The sequence below is a fragment of the Nanorana parkeri genome, unplaced genomic scaffold (genome assembly GCF_000935625.1).
Source record: "Nanorana parkeri isolate BGI_ZX_2015 unplaced genomic scaffold, ASM93562v1 scaffold426, whole genome shotgun sequence".
NCBI classification, from domain to species: Eukaryota; Metazoa; Chordata; class Amphibia; order Anura; family Dicroglossidae; genus Nanorana; species Nanorana parkeri.
In genome coordinates, this window is record NW_017306694.1 from 295,412 (window position 1) to 312,932 (window position 17,521).

The 17,521-nt window shown below is 47.2% G+C and overlaps 1 protein-coding gene across 1 annotated transcript in view; it reads right to left on the bottom strand.

Moving 5' to 3' along the window:
• ST8SIA1 (ST8 alpha-N-acetyl-neuraminide alpha-2,8-sialyltransferase 1) overlaps positions 1–15,344 on the bottom strand; it is a 64,492-nt gene extending 49,148 nt beyond the window's left edge. Inside the window, exon 1 of the mRNA XM_018560017.1 lies at positions 15,332–15,344. The gene's annotated coding sequence lies outside the window, so the exon portion shown is untranslated. The remainder of the gene's footprint in view (positions 1–15,331) is intronic.
• Between the last annotated feature and the right edge of the window lie 2,177 nt (positions 15,345–17,521).

Here is a 17,521-nt window from a genome sequence, read left to right on the forward strand (position 1 = left end):
CCACCACCCACCCCCCCCAACACTACCACCACCACCCTTACATCTTCCCTGACATGATCCACCCACAAGTCAGACTTCAGGTGATATCATCATACAAGGCACTGAGATCCCATTGCCATAGCTTGGTTCTCTTCCTTCCCACCTTGTGTGTTATCACTCCGTCCATCACATTCACCACAATATAATAAATAGGTGAGAATCTGGCCGGGATGATGGCAGTGATGGTTGCATCCGGTGTGCAGAGCCAGGAACTCAGCGTGGAGATTTCACCAACACGGTCCAAATACCCAAACATTCAATATTTTGCTGAAATTTTGGTGAAAAATCAGAACATTTTGGGTTAAATGCATTGGGGTCAAATGAGAGGTGAAATTAAAGAGAACCTGCCACCAGGCCATTCAAGTTGAACAAAAATTTGCCTTGTGCCGCCATCTTGGATGTGATCTCAATAGACTCAGAGCTGTCACCCCGCAGCTGTCAGAGCTAGAAAAATATTTAATCATTGTGTGTGACTATGGTGGGACATTAGAGTGTAAGCTCCTCTGGTGCACAGACTTATATGACTGGCTCAGTGTTCTCTGTACAGCACTACAGTATATGTCAGAGCTATATAAAATGATAGATCTGATTTTTGGCATTGCTTACAATTGATAACTGGACAGATTTCGGCATACACGAGGCTGTGTACGTATTGATATGACCTTTCTGTCTGGCTGCCGTAGCACAATTCCTGGACGTGGTTCTTGCTGCAGGGAAGGGACATCTCTATGAAAGCTCCTGTGTGCTGTGCCATGGACGCAGCCCTAATACTGGAAGTGGACCATGGTGGCCTGCAGTGCTGGATGGGAGCCTTGCATGTGCCAGGTAACAGCTGTCATGCCAGGTTCCCTTTGAAGGGATTGGCTGATAATTTTGTGTATTTTCTATTCATTTATCATGGTCAGCATTGAACACATATGAAATATTTCCTATGGCAAATTTGTCTTCTCATATCCAGTCAGCAGGTGGTGCTCTTGGTTCTTTTTCTCTCCAGGCTCTCCTTATTTGCTGTGGAAGGAAATTCTGTCTCTTACAGAGCTCAGTAGCTCAAGGTGGTTTTTACCCACAGAGCTGAAATAGCCAGAGCAGAGCCTCCTCCCCCTCCAGAACACTGACCCCGCCACTCTTGAGTATAGACTCCTCCACAGCAGTAACCCCCTCCTGTTTTCAATACAATGGACCCACGACTAGTAGTTTCTCTCCCAACCCAGCCATTTTACTTTCTGGATAGAGTGTGAAAGGGGTTGCAGACAAATTTTTATCGCCACCTTTATCTCTATTATGGAGATTTGTCGGTACTTCCTGTCAGGACAGGAAGTGATAGCAAATAATTTCAGTGGGGACACAGACAAAAAAAACAAAAACCTGTGGTGCATTGGCAACCAAATCAAAATGAACGGGCTGCTGAACCCAGGGGTAGTCAACCTCAGCGCCTCAAATGTGGTGGAACTACAGTAATACCTTGGTTTACGAGCATAATTTGTTCGGGCAGCATGCTTGTAATACAAAGCGCTTGTATATCAAAGCAAATTTGCCCATAGGAAATAATGGAAAGTCAGATGATTCGTTCCACAACCCCAAAATATTCATTACAATACTGTACTGTAACATAATACTGTACAAAATATAAAGAAAAATAAACCAATTACAGGTACCTTCGTGGCTGGTGTGAGGGGGACAAGAGAGAGGAGGATTATTGTGTAGGACAACTTTCACTATCACTAACGGAATCACTGCTATCTCTTGGCTCAATGGGATCTTTTTCATTTCGTGAAACCTTAACAAGGAATCTATCCAATGTGACATTGCATTGTCGTTAAACAGACTCATCGCTCGCACTGCTACAGCCTTATTTCAGGTGGAGCTTTTCTACAAAATTTTGCTCTTCTTGCAAGACATTGCTTGTATATCAAGGCAAAATTTTTCAGAAATGTTTGCTTGTCTTGCAAAACGCTCTCAAACCAAGTTACTTGTAAACCAAGGTATTACTGTACAAGCCCCATGAGGCATTGCAATAGTCTGACAGCCGTAGGCATGACTCCTAGGGACGAAGGCATCATGGGATTTGTAGTTCCACCATAGCTGGCTGCCTACTCTGGCCTTAACAGAAGGGAATTGAATGCACACGGTAATGTGTGTGTGGTATTGCACTGTAACAGATCGCAAAAGTGTAAAGGGACCAAAAAACTGGACAGGAAACATAAGTCTTTCCTATGATATCCAAAGAACAAAACATTTTGTACATTCCAGAGTCCTGTGTATTCTTCCTGGAATCTTGGTGAGCTTTGTGTATTTCTTCCAGATCTGTGCAGTAATCCTGTAATAAAGACCGCTCACTGCTGCTCTCTTTCCTTGTGCAGGGTGACTGGTCTCGTCTCTGCCCCCCTCCTGTAGTGGGTGGAGCTGCAAGGTAATATCGGGGAATTAGGTGCACACACAGAAGATTTATATCCTATGTGGCTAATGAGGAATATTTTTGGATGCAAGTGTTTTGTGGGCGGAGTTCAGCGATAAGTATAGGATGTCCCACACATTTGCGGTATTTTTTATAAATTAGATAAATATTATTACGATGATATATTTAGCCATTGAGTTTCCTCTCTCTGTGGCAGGAAGTCCCCTCGCTGCCTCTTTCAGTGTTGTCTCTGTTTTCTCTAGTTTGCAGGAAGTTTGCAGTTTGACTCTCGGCGTTGGCACATTGCAGATCTCGTAGCTGATACTTCAGATTTTTATAAAAACTCGATTTCTGCCGCGACTGTAGAGAGACGGGAGTTCATTAAAGGAGAACTATGAGGTGAGTGCTTTTCACTCACCTCATAGTTCTAGCCGACCTGTGATAATAAGACTGTCACAGGTCGCCTCAGTAGATCGGGAGGTGAGCGAACACATACCGTCGTTCGCTCACCCTGTCGATCCTGTCACAGCTCTCTGCCGTGACAGGGGGGTGGGCTGGATTCCCCCCTCCCCGCTCCGATCCACCAGCGCTGACTGGCGGAACGGACGGGGGAGGGGGCGGGTACAGCTGGCTCTGCCTTTAGATAGGCAGAGCCAGCTGTTACTCACGCAGCTGGGCGGATCTCGACATCGATGTCGGGATCCTCTCCGGCAGCGGCGTCTCAGTATACCACGGTATACTGAGCTTAGGGTAACATCACTGCGCAATGCGTGTGTGTAAACCGGCGGTCTGGATCTCATAAACCGGTTATTTGGAATAACATAAAATCTGTTGGGGGTCACAGGAGGAAGTTCGAATTTTAGCTCCAGAGTGTGGACGCCGCCACAGCTTGCAAAAAACCAGCGTACCGAGATTCATTATAGGCTTTCCCTGCATTCACCAGGATGTCACACTGATTGAATTACGTTAATATGTTTCAATGCACAGACCTGGCACAAGCATGCAGCAAGTGAAGTCAGAACTCCTGAGTCATGATGTCCCAGGGCAGAGACTTAAAGCAGAACTCTAGGACAAATAGATGGGGTGCAATTGAGAATGAATGGCACTGCAGTGCACTGATGCACATAGTGCGTGCTTTCATGTGTTGTGCTGGCACAGGCATTGCTGTCTGTGTTGCTGCGTCTTAACTAGGGAGGCACCGATACTCGTACTCGCCCAAATGCTCCGATGCCTAGCCTGATACTTCCGGTATCAGGAAGCCTGATTGGTCAAGAAGCCGGCTTCATGCTCCCTCGTCACCTCATGAGGAGGGAGCAGGGAGCCGGCTTCCCAGCCAATCAGGAAGCCGGGCGCCGCTTCATTACACCGCGCCCGGCTTCCCGATTGGCCAGAAAGCCGGCTCCATGCTTTCTCATCACCTAGTGACGAGAAGCATGGGGACGGCTTCCCTGCTAATCAGGAAGCCGGGTGGTGAGTCTTTACACACCGCCCGGGTTCCTGAATGGGACTTCCGGTATTCGGTATCGGCATCCCTAGTTTATACAGTGTGAACCCAGCCTCAAAGCCCAAATAAACTTTCTGTTTAAAGCGAACCTTTACCCCCTTTCACTAAAAATCTCTCTGCATGCTGATAGGAAATCATATTACATTCATCAGTTAAACCTATTTTTATTTTACTTACAATTATTGTTTTCCACTTCCTGGTCCTCTTGGGCATTAGTGATGTAATCGTGCCCAAGCATTGCATCCTGGGAAGGTGACATCAGCTTTTCTCACGAGATCTCAGGGAAAACCGGAGTTAAAACTTACCGGTAACTCTATTTCCAGTGGTCTTCCAGGACAGCCCATGAGAGTGTGTAAATACTATCCCTCTTCAGTTATTTTGGGAACCGGAGGAATATCTAGAAGAGAGCAGAACATAATTCCACCAGAACAACAGTACATAGTTCATACTATAAGTATTGCATACCCAGTAGGAACTGGGCTGTCCTGGAAGACCACTGGAAATAGAGTTACCGGTAAGTTCTAACTCCGGTTTTCCAGTTGTCTTCTAGGCCAGCCCATGAGAGGATAGGGAAGCACTTACCCACTTTAGGGAGGGATCACTGCCTGTAACACCTTTCTCCCAAAGGCCCGGTCCTGAGGGGATAACAGGTCCAGACGATAATGTCTAATAAAAGTTGAATAACTCACCCAGGTAGCAGCTTTACATATTTGCTCCGGAGTAGCCCCAGCTTTTTCTGCCCAGGTGGTAGCCAACGTTCTAGTAGAGTGAGCAGTGAGGCCATCTGGTGGAGACATTTTCTTTGCCTGATACGCCTCAACTATGGCTTATTTTATCCATCTGGCTATAGATGATTTAGAAGCTTTGGATTTCCGAAAAGATTCTGTCCTCTGTAGATAAGCAATCAAGCATCTTCTCACATCCAGACCATGAAAGGCCTTTTCTTTATCATTGGACGGATTGTTTGAAAAGGTCGGCAGAACCATGTCCTGAGATCTATGGAAATCTGAGGTGATTTTTGGCAAAAACGCAGGATCAGAACTATTAAGAACTATTCGATCATCAAAAACAGAGAGAAAAGGTTGTAAAATAGACAGGGCCTGCAATTCACTGATCCTTCATGCCGAGGTCACTGCTACTAAGAGAACCGTCTTATAGGTAAGGAGTCTAAGAGAATTCTCCGTTAAGGGTTCACAAGGCATAACTGACAACCCTTGTAACACAATAGACAGATCCTATTGGGGACAGGATTTAGTAGATATAGGCCTAATTCTTTTTAGGGCTTTAAAAAATCTTGATACTAGTGGATACTACCTCTGCTATGGTAATTTGCAGGTAGACACTGAGAGCTGCAACTTGGACCTTGAGAGTGCTCAAGCCTATCCCATATCCGCTCCATCTTGCAGAAACTCTAAGATAGAAAGAATGTCTGTAGTTCTGTTTTTTATTGTAGACCATGAACCGAACTTCCTCCATATTTTTCCATATATGGCTCTAGTCACTGGTTTATGGCTACTGAGTAAGGTCTCAGTAAGCAATACTGTCCGAGATAGTAGAAGATTAAACCATGCCCTTTTTGGCAGTAAGGGGCAATTAAAATTATCTCTGTGTTCTTCATCAGAAATGTCTGTAGAACCTTTGGTATTAGATGAATTGGAGGGAATGCATAACAAAGGTTGGATTTCCAGGGATTCCACAGTGCATTTGTGGCTAAGGCACTGTCTAAAGCAGAGATCTCAAAGTACCGGCCCGCGAGCCGGTACTATGTAGACATGTGCGATTCGTTTCGTTACGAATCGAAATTCGTACGAATTTTCCTGAAATTCGTAGATTCGTAAGCATCCGAAATCCGAATTGCAGTTTCCGAATTATATCCGAAATACGAAATTCCGTTAACGAATTTCGGATCCGAATTTCTTTGAAACAGGAACTAATATTACCCCTGTAAATGAGGTTGAACAACATGACAAGATTTTTTTTTTAATCCGAATCACCCGATCATTAATTTGAATGGGTGACAGTTGCCGCTGGTAACATGTGCATACATTAAAACTGGTACCGTATATAGTAGCGGCCCCCACGCGACTAAAAAACATTGTCCAGTGGCCTCCGACTAAATTGAGTTTGAAACCCCTGGTCTAAAGCGTTCAGAGAATAAACATTTGATACTTTTGTATTGCTCTCTGAAGCGAACAAATCTATCCCTGGTTTCCCATGGGCGACATAGGTCACTATGTCACACAGAAAAAGGGACCCTGCATGGCCCCGAAAAAAATTGGCTGTTTAACGCATGTGACGATTGAATAAAAAGTGCTTTACTTCTTGCACATGTAGCCCCTATTGATATATATGTATATACTTGCTATTACAGTGATTAATGTTCCTGACTGTGAACAGTTAATGGCCCCTGTGTGCCCTGGAGGCGGGGATTTGTGGGAGTTGGAGTGCAGAGCAGAGACTGGGATTTTTGCAAGAATGATCTCTGAGACTGCAGCTCCCAGGAGGCTGTGCAGGAGAGAGGAGGAGACTTAGGTGTGGTGGCTGCTGTGCGTGCTCAGTCTGGGACAGCCATCCGAAGAGGATTGACCTGTGCAGCCCTGTGTGGGCTAAGACTGTGTGAGACAGAGCTGTGTGGTCACCGCTAATATACAGGGATACACAGGCCCTGTGCAGCGGTGTATAGAGAGACTCATACCTGCACTACAGTAAGGGCCCCAACGCCGGTTAGCTTAGGACACCACTACTGGCCAGTAGTCTAGGAGGGGTTAGGCATTGCCAAAGGGAAGCCTTAAAGGGGCACACACCCCATTACAGAGAGGACATTTAAAGACAATTGGCCTCACATACTCAGTGCTGACAGCAGATAGCTGCAGTTACTGAGTTGCACAGTGCCTCAGCCTGTTGCTACACATTATTGTTGGTGATTATTGTCATTACTATTGTATCATAGTTATTCATATCTGATTTGCAGTAAATCTGCTAAAAGATCAATTGAAGGTGTGTTGGTGTGCTCCACACTTTGAGCGGTACATTGGTGCAGGGGGATAGAAATATCCGGTTATTCAGTGGCTCCTTCGGGGGTGAGCGCTACACACATATCATCGAGTGCTGTTGACTTATATTATGCACGCTAAGGGAGACACGCGACCTCCAGTCATGGCTTTCTCCAAGCACCAATAGGGAAGTGGAGCCGGGACCAACCCCTTCGCATAGGAGCCTTAGAAGAGGTACCAAGCCCTAAGTCCACCACTACTGCACCTTTCAGTAGAGCCCATGAGAGCGCCAAATGGTCACGATTTCCTCCTCCAGATGGGGGAAACGCAATAACTGAACAGGGATAATATCGGTGGGCTTTTAACTTTGGTATGGTGAGGTGTTTCCTGTTTGGAGGAGGAGTTACACACTCTCATGGGCTGGCCTGAAAGACAACTGGAAAGACATTTTCCTCACCTGAGATAACGTGCATGGTCACATGTCTTAGTCACATGTGCCAGAGTTGCAGGAAGTAAAGGGAAATCTAGTAATCTGCAATGCTGCCTTCAGGTTGTCTGCATTGCGTTGGGTAAAAATGCCAACATGCTGAATTTTTCAGCAATGCACCAGAGCTCACCTGACATCACCTGAAGCTCCGCTGCAGTGCATAAGCATGAACGAGATGTCACTTTGACATTTCAGTACAGTAAAAAAAAAAAAAAAAACAAGGATGAACTGTGCCTCGTGTTGTAAAAATGCCAGGCACCACCCCCACAGCTGGTACACAATGGACACTAGCGCCCCAAAACTAATGCACGGTTCATGGGAATGGCCCCCTAATCAGTTAAAAGTGTACAAAGTTGTACTGTTTATGATCTTAAATACACTTTTGGGGTCACATGCACCTTATGTGTGTGGCTGCTGTAGCGTCCTTTATTTTGAATGGTGCCACAGCACACCATAACGCTGCATTGCCTGTCTTGTGTTCCAGAAAATATGCGGTTTTAGACACGCATTGGTGTTTTATGACATGTGCCAGAACACGTATTATAACACATGTTACTGCAAAGCACCGGATATGTGCGTTGCATCGTGTTGCCATTCATTGTTAATGACACCCCAACACAAGTATGCAGTGCGCTATAGGACACCACATGCACAAGTGGGATGTATTCCAAATGTGTTGAAGTGTGATTGGGCCCTCAAGGATAAACTTTACAGAAATGACCCGCCTCCTGACTTTCTGATTGGTCAGGATGCCTAGAACAAGTGAAGCCAGCTTTCTAGCCAATCAGGAAGCTGGAAGGCAAGTCATGACGTGCAGCTCAGCTTCCTGATTGGCTAGGAAGCCAGCTTCACTTGTTGGTAAGCAGCCTGGCTTCCTAACCAATCAGAAAACTGGGCGGCACGTCATGACTCACGGCACGGCATCCTGAGTGGTCAGGAAGCCACACTACCTAGTAACAAGTGATGCCGGCTTCCTAGCCAATCGTGAAGCTGGGAGGCGAGTCATGACGTGCCGCCTGGCTTCCTGATTGGCTAGGAAGCCGGATTCACTTGTTGCTAGGCATCCTGGCTTCCTGACCAATCACGAAGCTGGATGACACCTCATGACTCGCCACCCGCCTTCCTGATTGGTCAGGAAGCCAGGCAGCCTCGGCAAGTGAAGCCCGTGTTCTTTCACTAGAACACCGGCTTCACAGGCAATGGGGAAGCTGGGCGACGGGTCATGATCCGCTGCCCGACTTCCTGATAATCTGGGGGGCACGTGGCACCAGTACTCGGTATCAGTGCGTACCAAATAAAAAATATCTGTGCTCGTACTCGATACAGAAAAGCCGGAATCGGTGCATCCCTAATGTAAAGCAATGATTTGCATGGCCCTGACCCCTGTCCTGTAATGAGGAACAATCCTTTTTTTTACGTGATATGTGATGGAACGAGGCGTGTGAAGACTTCACTGTGCTGAGTAATAAGGGAACTGCTGCCATTAGAAATACATTGGAATTTCCTGTATACACTTTGCTCCACTTTATTATCAAAATGATTTTATTGAGGGTATAAAATAAATTCCAAGGGTTGTAAAGCAATAAACGTAGAGCATAGGAATACAACAGATACATTAGGACACAATGATATAAAACCACAGGGGTATCAACCCGCCAACATTGTGAAGTCCCGGAGAAATCCCAGGAAGTGTCATGCAGGAGGTAGTTATAGTTGAGAAGAAATCAACTTTGTATCATTTTTAATGGTAAAGTGTCAACAAATGATTGCAGCACCTGGAAAAATGTCTGTGTCTTTCCTTCCATATCAGTCCATGCCATCTGAGGGCCGCTGCAGACCTGGGCGATCCGGGACGCTTGTCCCGGGACCACCTGGTTGTGCACAATTGATTTGAATGAGGTTACATCCACGCAGCAATCGCAGGAAACATGTACCTTTTTTTGAGACCCACGACGCGCGGCTGTTTTAGCCGTGATCGTGTTCCGATGCTCGGGCTGGAATTGTGGCGGGAAACCCTGTGATCCGCCCAGCGTGACTGGGGTTCCATTAGACAGCGCGATCATCGGTGGTGGGCGACTGTGACCACACGGTATCGTGCACGATTTCCGCGCAGTCACGGATTGCCCAGGTGTGAACCTGGCCTGAAAGACAAATGTCAGCGTATCCAGAAGAAGATTCACCGGGGGTTAATCGGGACAGATCCATTTGTGAACAATTACTTTTTTTTGCTGCCAAGGATCTGATGGATAAAACCTTTTACTATCCGCACTGATATTAGCACCTTGTAAATCCAGGGTAACAAAAATAGCCCCTTTAGGAGTTAAAGAAGGGCTCCATTTTTGTTAAATTAACCCTTGCAGTGGGGCTACCCCGCACTGCAAGGGTTAAGTGCTTGTTTTTCTCTGCGGGTGAAAATAGAGAAGAAATACTCAACCCATTCTCGCTCCTGTGGCAGTGACTGCTCACCTCTCTCTCCTTCCACTCCAGCTGTGGTATGTCCCTTGGCATCCTCACTTCGAATGGACTTGCATTAGACGTGATGACGTCACGGGTCCTTAGACTGCCGGAGTCCAGAGGAGAAGAGGCTGTGGGGACTGGTCTAGCAGCTCAGCGTGACCAAGGAACAGGTGAGTATATTTTCTTTATTTTAGCCCCTAGACCAAAATGAGTAATTAACTCTTGCAGTGCGGGGGTAGCCCCACTGCAGGGGTTAATTTAAAAGAATGCTGGAGTTCTTCTTTAAAGGAATATCAATGTTTAATCGTTGGGAAGGCCCAGAAAGCGTGCTATAAACTTGCCTAGTGGTGCCCACATTTGGGTTATTGGGCCATCAGATAAGACCTGCGTGGAAGTACTCCATCTATGCTTTGCTCCACTTAATCACTTCCTCTGCAAGCCGCTGATACATCTCACTTCCTCTTCTTACTCTTTTCCGTCTATCTTGCTGATCCTCATCTTACCTCTCTGTCTCGGTCCTCCTCACATGGACGGCGAGGCGGATTGATCGGATCGGGGCAGATATTTAGCAATTTTTAAAAAATGACAGTCATTAAAATCGACAGCAGCCAAGATAGTTAAAGGTATTGCAGATGAGAACTTCCTGGCGGGGGGATGGGGGGGCGCGCGGGTCTCACCTCATCAAAAAGATCCCTGCCGCTGCTCTGCTGGGCTCTTCATATCGGCGCTGATCACATCTCTCTGCGCTCCCTCTCTTGTCTCCTCCTGGCCGCTCTGAAGCTGCAGCGACCGGGAGTAGAGAGAGAGGGAGCGCAGAGAGATCTGATCGCCACCGCGGTGACCGTCTTAAAGGGGCGACCTCCCAGTCGCATCTTTCCGCCCACAGCGGCGCCCTCAGGCAGATGCTTGACCTGCCTATATGGTAGCACCGGCCCTGCTTATATGGCAGCCACATGGACAGGAAGTAGGAGAAATCTGCCCAATGGGGTCATAGACAGAAATTCAAACATGGTAGAAATGTAAACGCCTATCTCGCTCTATCCAAAACTCAAAAAAAATTGTAATTATGCTTCAAGTTTAATCTGGTATCGTTGCCCCGCCCCTTTCGAGTTCCTATCTCCTTGCCCTAGCAGGGATCCTATGGAGCCACCAGTTCGCGCGTGCTCTCTGTGTTTGAACTACAGTCCAACACGAGGACGCTGCCCTGTTCCAACATGCACAGACAGCCTATGAGGAACTCACACTGAAGACACGCCCCCAAGGAGGAGCAGAGGCATGTGTTTTGTTCAATAAATGTGATGGTTGGCACAATGAATTGTGGGACATGTAGTCCTGGAGGGTGTTATCAGCAGCATACTGAGAGTGCACGCGCCACCTTCCAAAAACAGAGAAGCGGGGGAACAGATGATGCATCTGAAAAAATAATCAAATTTGAAGTGTTTTTGGATTTTGATCTAAAGGGTCATGTATTGCAGTGTGTTTGTGAAGAAATCAAGGAGGATTTAGATCTACTTCAAAGCACTTCCATTGGCAAAACCTTTTTTTGGGGGGAGTAGGAAGGGGCTAATCCATATCAGGCTGTTCACGGAGTAGAGCAAATGAGAGTTTTTATTTCCCCCAAAACTTCAACAAAATAAGGTGGTTGGTGGCGGTTTGAAAAGAGACAATGGGCTTTCTATGTCTGCTGAGTGTTACAGAGGCTCCTTTCAATTTTCCATCTGTGTCACATTGGAGAGATTTCCCTTCACAGAGTAGAGCAAATGAGAGTTTTTATTTCCCCCAAAACATCAACAAAATAAGGTGGTTGGTGGCGGTTTGAAAAGAGACAATGGGCTTTCTATGTCTGCTGAGTGTTACAGAGGCTCCTTTCACCTATCCTGGACCTGTTCTTGTGCCAAAAAAATGGTCCCTCCTTAGACTCATCAGGTAAAAGCAAAACAAAAACGACCGTACACAATCAAATATACACAAAAAGCAAAACAATCACAAAAATACAAAGAAACGAATGGAATAAACTAAGCTGCCCCAACTAAACACCCTCTACATCACTTGTGTCACACACGAGGCCCGCAGGCCGAATTCATATCACATGACCCTCGCACCTCTCCTGCAGCTGCGGCACCCCCCTCGTCTCCGCCCTCATCTTGTCTCAGCAGTCAGCAGCAGAGAGAAGGGCAGAACACTTTGGATATACTGACTAGGGATGCACCGATACTGGTATCTGTATTGATATATTTTTTTCTTCATTTTTAAACCAAAGCCAGCGCCTTCCTGTGAATGGTGGTGCCTGTTTACAGTGACAGCAGCAAATCTCCTCCTTCCTGTGGATCCACGCTGCCCGCACCCACCGAGAACGGCCAGGACCCCTGGTAAGACCGCACAGCCCTCCTAAGACCCCGCACAGCCCAGCATAGACTCCGCACAGTAGGGATACATGGATACCAGTATCGGTATCAGTGCCAATACTGGGTATTTTCACCAGTACCCGTATTTGGGAAAATGCCCCGAAGCTAAACACTGATATCGGTGTCTTACATTTTGAAACACAAACGGCTGCCGTAAGGTCCGCTACTTGCTGGGGACCTCATGGTAGCCTGCTGGGGACCTCCCGGCGGCTGTTTACGATACGGCCCGTACAGCCACAGTGAGACCTCGTCGCTTGCACAGCCCTGGTGAGAACCGGCTGCCCGCACAGCCATGTTAAGGCCCACAAACAGCTCTGGTTAGACCCGCACAGCCCTGGTGAAACCTGCACAGCCACGGTGAGATAACACGCAGCCCTGGTGAGACCGCACACATCCTCCTGAGACCCTGCACAGCCCTGGTCAGAATACCGCCACTGCTGAGATGTGTAGTCCTCTATAGCGAATGCCATGCTGCATTGCGGTATAATGTATTGCTGGGATTTTTACTCCTCTGTAGCTGGTGGTATTCTGCAGCTGTGACCAGGCCCTGGTGCTCCACCGCTGTCCTAAAGTCATTAGTCTGTATTGTATAGAAACAAATGTCACATGGTACTGAAATAAGGTATCGGTAATTGGTATCTGTGAGTACTTGAGGAAAAGTATTGGTACTCGTACTTGGTCTGGAAAAAATGGTACATCCCTACCACACAGGCCACCTGAGGCCTACCATAGACACCTCACAGCTCACCTGAGAGTCTGCACAGCCAAGCATAAACCCAGCACAACCACCTCAGAGCTCGCACACCCCACTATAGAACCTACACAGCCACCTGAGAGCCCACACAGCCCACCTTAAAACCTGCACAGCCACCTCAGAGCCCGCATAGCCCACCTGAGAGCCCCCACAGCCTTCCATAGAACCTGCACATCCACCTGAGAGTCTGCACAGCCCACCATAGAACCTGTACAGCCACCTGAGAGCCCATACAGCCCAACATAGACCCCACATAGCCCATCTGAGAGTCTGCACAGCCCACAATAAACCCTGCATAGCCCACCTGACAGTTTGCACAGCCCACCATAGAACCTGAACAGCCACCTGACAGCCCGCACAGCCCTCCATAGACCTCACATAGCCACCTGCAGCCCGCAATTAAATTGAGTTTGACACCCATGCTCTATATCATGGGTAGGTAAGCTCGGCACTCCAGCTATTGTGGAACTACAAGTCCCGAGAGGCTTTGCAAGACTCTAACAGCAACAGGCATGACTCCCAGAGGACAAGGCATGATGGGATTTGTAGTTTTAGCAAAGCTGGAGGGCCGAGGTTGCCCACCCCTGCTCTATTTAACCACCTGCTGTCTGGCCGTTGTTATTAAACGGCCGGACAGCGGATGGAATGCAGGTGGGCGTTTTTAAACGCCCCATCCCGCTCCGCTCTTGCCCGCCGCTAGGCGGGCACGATGGCTGTCTAGCGATGGCTGTTTACATACAAGCGTTCGGGAGTCTGTAGAGATCGCTTGTAATATGCGTGCGGCCCCCCCTCAGTTGCCGCCGCCGCTGCTGTCGATCCCGAGCTCCGCTGTGCCCGGTGCGAGCCCGGGACCAGCACAGCAGCTCTGCGGCCGGAGATCAAACAGAGCTCAGTACACGAACTCCGTTTGATCTCCTTTTCAGAATGCAGGCAGTGATGTGTATTACATCACTTCCGCATTCCTCTATCACTCTCCGGTACAGAAACCGGAGATAAGCTGATGAAGCAGATCTGTGCTTCATCAGCTTCTCTGGGGGTCCCTAGGTGACATTAGGGGTCTTAAAGACCCCTGATGTCTCCATAAAGAGGACCTGACACTGAAAATTGGCTATCATAAAAAGGGGCTTGTTAGTCCCCTATGTGATAGCAATAAAGTTAAGTGGAAAAAAAAAAAGGTTTAAAAGAATTAGTTTAAAAAAAATATTAAAAAATGAAGTCACATATAAAGGTAATAAAAAAAATGTAAAAAATTTATTTAAGTCCCCTGCCCCCCACATACACATGCAAACATGCGTTGAGTGCGCCTACGTGCGGGAAAAGACGATTGCATCCATTACGCCACACATGTTACATATCGCCGCGAACGTCGCAGTGAGAGCAAAAATTCTAGGCCCATCAATCACTGATAACACTAAACTGATGAGCGGTAAAAGCTTTTAAAGTGTCACCTATGGACAATTTTGGGTATGGTAGTTTTTGCGAGTTCGCGGGCGCACGCAATTTTAAAGCTTGACATGTTTGGTGTCTATTTACCCGACGTGACCCCGTCTTTTATATTTTGCCAAGAATGTGGGTAATAATAATCTTTTTTAACATATCGTAGTGAAAACAGTTTTTTTCCCCAAAATTTTCGGTACTTTTTTCATTATATACTAAAAAATAAAAAAAAAACCCCAGTGGTGATTAAATACCACCAAAAGAAAGTTCTATCTGTCCCCCAAAAATGGTATAAAATTTCCATTGCATGGCGGAATAAATGTCAGTCAAAGTACCACAGCACTGAATACAGAAAAATACAGAAAAATGGCCTGGACGGGAAGGGGTGTAACACCGCGGCCAGCAAGCGGTTAAAGACAATAATAGTAAACAAGTATTTTTTTTTTTTCAAGCAAATTTCGTCAAAGCAGATCAGTGAACACAATTGAGAGTTTCCACTCTGGTCATTCCGCTGCAATCCCTCCGCTCATCTCTACTCTACGAGGGTTACAAGGCACAATCTCGCCCCCCGTTTGGGAAATCAGATCATATAGCCATCTTCCTTATGCCAAAATACAAACAAAGGCTCAAACAGGAAGTTCCGGCTCAGAGGAAGGTTGCACGCTGGACGGACCAATTGGAGGCCGCTCTGCAGGACGCACTCGACGCAGACTGGGACATGTTCAGATGCAGCTCTGATGACATCGACGTGTTTACGGAAGCGGTTGTGGAGTAAGCATTTCACTGCATATCATACTTGTACGATTGTGTATGTGACAAATAAATCTATCTATCTATCTATCTATCTACTTGCAGTTGACCGCCACCACCCGCGCAACGGACCCGGCCACGTTTTTCAAGATAAAGGAAAAATCGTACGGCTGAATATCCCGAGGGCCGATAACAGCAGGAAACAAAGAATCGCCTGCGGTGAGAACTTTGAGAAAAGATAATGAATGGATACTCTGTGTGTACATTGTGGCAGCGAGGGGTTGGCTGTGTCTCCATTTTTGGATTGGGTGTCACCTCTGTGTCCCGTGATAAACAGTCATTGTTGGCGCCCGTGTAAACCCGGCTTCACAATTCCACATGTGTGTTTACTTTCCGTGTCACCCGTCTGATGGCTTTCAGGGCTTTGTATGTTCCAGGGACAACCCTGGGGGACAGAGGCAACGAAGATCCTACGGGCCGTGTACATCCCCTGAACACGGGGCTGCTTATTTCTCATATTAAAACCTTGACGCCCCGTTCTACTAATCCTTATAGGACATCTCCACCCGTAACTGACAGTTAAGTGATTGATAAATCCAGGTTTTTTAAACCATCAACTACAAATCCCAACATGCCTCTGCCACTGGGACTCATGCCTGTAACTGTCAGTCTTGCAATGCCTCATGGGACTTGTAGTTCCACAACAGCTGGAGGGCCGGCTTTGCCCACCCCAATCCTGTATGATGTCTTTGCTGGTGAGATCTCTACACTGATTTCCCGAGTCTGTGGCTATTACCGGGATCCTCCACTGTCTCTGATGGATTTTTACATTTATTTTATGGTGGACGCAGTGGGAGGAGCCAGAATACCCTGAGAGGGGATTTTTCCACCTAAAGGTTTCCAGAATCTCACAAAGTCATCGTCAAAATCTTTTCAGGAAAAATGCAAATCAGTATCAATCACTCTTATAAGGGGGAAGGGTCCTGGGCCGCAGAAAGTCATTTATCTGATATCTCATATTTAATGGGCTGGAGGAAAAAAAAGAAAAAAGCTTTAAAGAGAACCTGTCTTTTGTTGCCTTTTAAATGACGTTTGATTAATTTTTATAAAGAAAACTTGTATTTTGCCCACTTGGGGTAAACTCAGCTCTCGCTGCATAGCCGCCACCCCGGACTTTGGATTAAAGCTGGCCACACACTGGCAGGATTTTGAACAATGTGTGGCCCTGTCAGCACCTCTTTGCTTAACAAAAGTCGATCTTTCAATTGACTTTTGTTGAAGAAAGCGATATGAAAATTCTCGACAGTCATTGTGCAGGTGTTCTAAATGCCATGTACCCGCTGTTGTCAGAATACAATAGCATGGAGGTGTATGGCCAGCTTTACATCCCCCTGCTAGGGTTGCCACCTGTCCAGGATTCACCCGGACAGTCCGGTTTTTGAGTCTTGTGTCCAGGTTTCAAGACAACTGGACATAGGACACTAGGTGCCGCCAACGGCACTTTAAATTTTTGACAGATGCAGGCTGCTGAGGTCCCCAGCAAGTGCAGGTCCTCAGGTGCGTGTAAACAGGTACCGGCCTGCACATCTCCTCCTACGGCTCCTTCCTGCCAGCACACTGCCTGGCTCCGGACCCCAGATGAGACCCCTGCACTTCCCGCACAGCACTCCTGAAAGCCTGCATAGCCCACATGAGACCTCACACACCCTGGTGAGAGCCCACACAGGCCACCTGAGACCCTGAAGACATCAGGACGCCACCCGGGACAACCCAGAGAATGTAGCTTCATATTATTTTGTATTGCTGTGTATGAATTGCTGGGATTTGTAGTCCTCTATAGCCGGTCTCCTGGTTTTCTCTCCTTGCTTACTCTTATATTCTTCAAAACAAAAAATGGCGCATGCAGTGCTAGAGTGTTCAGGTTTCACGTGAAGAAAAGGTGGCAGCCCTACCACCTGGTCTGCTATGCTGCTACTGCGTTCACCCACCTGAGCCCCAAGAATGACCCGGAACTTTTACCAGGAATGGGGAGCGCGTCACTCTATACCCTACCTCTCGAACTGCAGCACTCCATGTCTAAGCAGCCAATTGCCAGGCCGGAGGGCTGTCACATGCAGCTGAGGAAGGTCTCTGGACCCTGAGTGCAATCTGGCTGAGACCTGTCCCAGAACAAAAAATTGTGTGCCGGTAAGTGTAAGGGCTTGTTCACACCAAGGCGATTGCATTCTTTCACGCTTTTTTCTGCACTCACCATGTGGAAATCACGCGGTTCCCTCTGCATAGAAGTGTCTATGGGACTA